The sequence below is a fragment of the Sebastes fasciatus genome, chromosome 1 (assembly GCF_043250625.1).
Source record: "Sebastes fasciatus isolate fSebFas1 chromosome 1, fSebFas1.pri, whole genome shotgun sequence".
Taxonomy (NCBI): Eukaryota; Metazoa; Chordata; class Actinopteri; order Perciformes; family Sebastidae; genus Sebastes; species Sebastes fasciatus.
In genome coordinates, this window is record NC_133795.1 from 44,213,712 (window position 1) to 44,219,711 (window position 6,000).

Sequence of the window (6,000 nt, forward strand, 5' to 3'; positions counted from 1 at the left end):
TACTGCATTGATTCTCAAAAACACTGTATTGATTTTTAATTAACAGTTTACCTGCAAAGATGAACTCTTCATTCTCTTCATTTACAAAAAGATGTGTCCTCTCAGTGTCCTGCTGTGATGTTGGACGTTACATGGACTGGGATAAATGCAAAAACTCTTCTGATAGCATAAAAAAAGTAAAGTTTTTTTACTAAAATGTTATGCACATGGTGGGGTTCTTTATACTATAACAGTTTTCCTTGAATTCAATTTTAAAAAATTGCAATATATCTCAATATATTGAATGGTAACCCCTCTATCATGATACGTAGGGCTTTACAGTTAATTGAATATTGATCGCGATAACGATTTTGGCTTCCCACAATTAACTGAAGATGATCGCCTGAGATATTGATTTTTAAAATGTTCTGCTCATAGAAAACTCTGCTGCATATTAAATCAAATGCTTCCTAAACTAACATACAGATGTTTTGACTTCACTTTTGGGGATAGATATTATCTATACAACCAATGTGATTAAATAAAGAGCATACAATAGTTTATGTAGCTCTTAATGTTGCTAATGTTGCTCTCAAAGTGCACCAGATTGAAGCATTTAACTTTAAAATGTAGCTAACAAAAGGTGAATATTCCGTTTTTTTTTCATATTGCAGGAACAAATATTGTAATGTGAGTTTTTTCCAACATGGTTCAGCCCAAATCTGAATGTAGCACAGCTTGGAAGTGAAAACAGTGCTCTGTTTACTTTAATGTGAAAGTGCAATAAAAATATGTTGTCGCTAAAATCAATGAATAATTGTGATAAATAATAACTTTGGCCATAATAGTGCAGCCCTACTGATACGTATCATATCACCAGATTATAGACTATTCATACACAGCCGTGGTCATCTACTAAATTACAAATTTACATTTAATTTAATTTCATTCAGTTGCTATTTTATATTTTATATTTGCTTATGTTTATATTTATTTTAACTGCACTATTTGATGCCTTTTTTTGCTTTACATTTACTTGTGTGATTTCCTCTTTTATATATAAATATTTGATGAACATTGTTGAAGGAACCTGAGACCAACGAGTTTCAGACTGCTCTGCTGGAGCCGATAGATGACAGATAAAGAAACTTGAACCTTGAAAAAGTACAAAACTTTATGGAAATCCTAGAATAAAACCTTTAATATGTCTGGTTACGATGTTAAAAATATAAATACACACAACGTTGTATAAAATCTGAATATGACATGATGCCAGCTGAGTGTTGGATGATGCTGATGGATCAGAGCAGCTTGAACCTAGAGGTCGTTTTTAGGTGTCGGGGTCAAACGCTGCTGCTGCAGGTGACCCGCCGTCACAATTCATCACTTCACAGCAGAGGGATTCATGTTGTCATTTTATTCTTCCCTCCCCCCGTCGCCCTGTTTCCTCCCTTCATTTACCCCTCACCCCTCACCCCCCCTCTGTCACATCTGGACCTGGTTCCTTTAGCTGTTAAAACTCACAACTGAGGAGGTTTCAAGTGTTTCAGGAGTCAGAGGTTGAACCCGTTATTCTATCCGCTCGTGTTTCTGAGACGCTGATCAACCTCTCACATCACATGATGATGAATGGTGTGCGTCTACACTCAGTCAGATGAGGTCTAATCCAGATTACACCAGGAATCAAGATTATTACAATACTTGACTCTGGTTTTAGTTCCTCGCATTAATAATCAATAATCAAAGTTGATTATTTTCACGTTTTGTATTTTGCAGCGATGTTTAAGTCCAGCCTGATGTTTTACACATAACAGAAAGATCTCAGTCACTTCCACACAGTGAAGCATACAGCTGATTAATTAAACACTGGTATTGGATTAGTACTCATTAGTGCTGGACGATCAGGATACTTGGCTGCTGATTCAGTATGTGTTGTGATTCTACAAGTATTGTGATTTATTGTGATTGTTGTTAACTGTTTTAACTCTAGACCATGAAGGGAACAAGTTAAATCATCCATTTCTAGGGACTTTTACTTTGTAAAATCTCTAAATTAATCCAGTAAAATGTTTGATTTTCAGCATGTATGTAGTCAGAGATGTCCTGAAGTCAAATATATCAGGATCATTGTCAGGAATTATTTATTACATTTATTATCCATCAAGCCAAAAATCAAAGAATAAAGACCTTTCCCTCACAGATTAGTGGTATTTTCTTTTTAATTTATAAGGGACATGTAATGTTTTATACTTCTGGTGAATATAATCCATCAATCTTATTTCCATAGATGTATTTCATATATACAGTTCCCTTTGTTAACACCTTATTTTGAAAAGCGGACGTAGTCTACCCACGTGTCTATCCATCCATGGTCAGCTCCATCGGGGCCGTTTCAATGCAGAGAACACAAATGTCAGTATCTGGGTGCTCTACAGTTGTAGCGTCGGCCCATTTGACGACGGAGACGAGAGCGACGGCCGGCTCGCCCGCACGTTACCGCGGTACGATAACGTTTCCTGTCCGTGACAGAGTTAGCATGCAGCTTTAGCTCTGCTCTGTCTAGCTCTGCTTTTCCTGTCAATGTGTGAAACCCAAAGTGTTTCCATGCTTTACAGGATGTGTAGTGTTTACCACGCTGGATTTAACATGGGAGGGTGCAGGTCGTATCAACGCTGACCCTCCAACGTTTTAGACTTTCTGAGGTTTGTTTTGGTTGACGGATACGGAATGGATATGACGTCACGTTACTCAGACTACAACAATAAAAGCTACAACTTCCTTCTACCTCCACATAGACTCAGATGAAGTTAAGATATCGATTCTGGTATTAAAACATCTATTTAGAAATCCTAAAAAAAACAGTGAATGAAAGCAGCTTGTTGAACTGGTCACACTGGAGAAAAGTGTGTTAAATAACAGCACAACTTCAACACAACTGCTATCAATTGTGTGTAAATCCACACGCGTGTCATTAGGGACTTCTGCACATCTTGTGTTATTTTAACACGTCACCCCACCTGGCACCTTTTTCTTATTAATGTACACATTGTGGTGCATCGTGGGTATTTTGGCATCCAACAGAAGCAGCGGCTGCTGTACATTATTGAGAAATCACACCCTAAAAATATTTTTTGTTATTTCTACTAGAGAGGAGGTGGAGGATCATCCCACCTTTACCTTCCACTTCACAGGCTGATATCCAGGATAACTACTATACTGCTCTATTATATAGAATGAGAAAGAAAGGAACTGTGTAAGTAATAACTTTTGGTCTGTTTGTCTTTTTTATTATCAGGTCTTTCATTCAGAAATTATAAATAAATACAATTTTACTGAAGCCATAAAATTTATATCAAAATAAACATCTTTCAGATCATTTGATTATAATAAAGGAAGTTTAACAAGCAGCCATATTTAACCAAAGGTCGGCATGCTGCGTCACTAAAGCTCAGGATATTAACATGACATATGGTGATATTGGATAGGCCATTGAAGAAGCTGCAATATGATTTCATTATTATTTGTTTTCTGTTTGTTTGTTGCATAACATTTACCCAAAAGCATTTTGACAGCACTTTATGTCGGGAATAAACAAATCTTACATCATACATTTGGCATTTTTTAATGTTGTTTTGCTGTCACAACTTGGTGGCGTGTCAATCAGACTTTATTTCCTCTGTTCCATCTGTCCTACCTTTCTTAACACTTCTTACCTTCAGCATTCAGTTTTAGGGTGGAATGCCCCTTTTAAACACTAGCATGTTTCCCTGAAACCCAAATGGACCTCGTTACACCTGGTGTTTGTTAAAAACCCAGTGCAATCCCATGCAAGGTCAAAGGTCGGCGTTTTACGCTACCTAAACCTGCCGAGCCTCTAAAAGTCCCTTAAGCCTGCAGATCGATAGCATGTGTGCAGAGAACTGGTACTCTTTGACCTCAGAGTGAGGTCCCAGATATGTTCTCCTCTACAGCGGACTCTTCTGTACCTAGTAAGCATCTTCTCATCTCTATTCTCAACCATTAATAACTCTTCTAAACTGAGATTACGTGGAAACACATCCCTAACTTGTGCAAAGTCAAAGGTCATTGTTAAGTGCTACCTAAACCAGCACAAAAACAATGACAGACTGACAAGAGAATCACTTCAAAATGGGTTTGGAGGCCCAGCAAGAGTTCTGGTGCACGGCAGCTGGATTCTCACGATATCACGAGATCACACGGAAATGTCTTCAAGTAAAGTGTCTGAGGAGCGACTGCAGCTACGGGCTGGTTCCGGTTCAGCAGCAAGTGACGGCTGCCTCGCTGAATCGCTGTGTGTCTCACGTGTGTGGCGTCCACATCGGCAGCCTTTCTGCTGCGGTTCTGCTGCTGTCAGCCCTTTCTTTCTACAGAGTCCTTTCATAACGGCCATTTCATCTCATTAGAAATGTCATTTAGATTTAGTTTACACACAAAAATGTTAAGAAGCGTGTGGTAATATGTAAATAATAGTAATAATCCACAACTCTGTTCTTTATTGAGCTGTCACTGCACTTCTACTGACTACATGTCCACCTGGCAGGTTCTGGACTGGTTCTTCTACTGACCACATATCCAGCTGGCAGGTTCTGGACTGGTTCTTCTACTGACCACATGTCCAGCTGGCAGGTTCTGGACTGGTTCTTCTACTGACCACATGTCCAGCTGGCAGGTTCTGGACTGGTTCTTATACTGACCACATGTCCACCTGGCAGGTTCTGGACTGGTTCTTATACTGACCACATGTCCACCTGGCAGGTTCTGGACTGGTTCTTATACTGACCACATGTCCACCTGGCAGGTTCTGGACTGGTTCTTATACTGACCACATGTCCAGCTGGCAGGTTCTGGACTGGTTCTTATACTGGCCACATGTCCAGCTGGCAGGTTCTAGACTGGTTCTTATACTGACTACATGTCCAGCTGGCAGGTTCTGGACTGGTTCTTATACTGACCACATGTCCAGCTGGCAGGTTCTGGACTGGTTCTTATACTGGCCACATGTCCACCTGGCAGGTTCTGGACTGGTTCTTATACTGACTACATGTCCAGCTGGCAGGTTCTGGACTGGTTCTTATACTGGCCACATGTCCACCTGGCAGGTTCTGGACTGGTTCTTATACTGGCCACATGTCCAGCTGGCAGGTTCTGGACTGGTTCTTATACTGGCCACATGTCCAGCTGGCAGGTTCTGGACTGGTTCTTCTACTGACCACATGTCCAGCTGGCAGGTTCTGGACTGGTTCTTATACTGACCACATGTCCACCTGGCAGGTTCTGGACTGGTTCTTATACTGACCACATGTCCAGCTGGCAGGTTCTGGACTGGTTCTTATACTGGCCACATGTCCAGCTGGCAGGTTCTGGACTGGTTCTTATACTGGCCACATGTCCACCTGGCAGGTTCTGGACTGGTTCTTATACTGGCCACATGTCCAGCTGGCAGGTTCTGGACTGGTTCTTATACTGGCCACATGTCCACCTGGCAGGTTCTGGACTGGTTCTTATACTGGCCACATGTCCACCTGGCAGGTTCTGGACTGGTTCTTATACTGGCCACATGTCCAGCTGGCAGGTTCTGGACTGGTTCTTATACTGGCCACATGTCCACCTGGCAGGTTCTGGACTGGTTCTTATACTGGCCACATGTCCACCTGGCAGGTTCTGGACTGGTTCTTATACTGGCCACATGTCCAGCTGGCAGGTTCTGGACTGGTTCTTATACTGGCCACATGTCCACCTGGCAGGTTCTGGACTGGTTCTGTAACCTGTCTCTGGCATCACTAATGAATTGAGGAAGAACTGACACCTTTAATTTTCTGTTGGTTCAGAAGTACATATTTTAGAATGTCATTATTATAATCATTTTCTATAAGTCTGATTAGAGTGTTGCCTTGAAAGGAGGGAACATGCTGAAAGGCTAGAAATCAACCAGTTAAACCGTGTGGCTGAAGTTAAACCTCAGGTACAGGGAGCTCTAGGAGGCCCTCTAGAGGCCCAGCC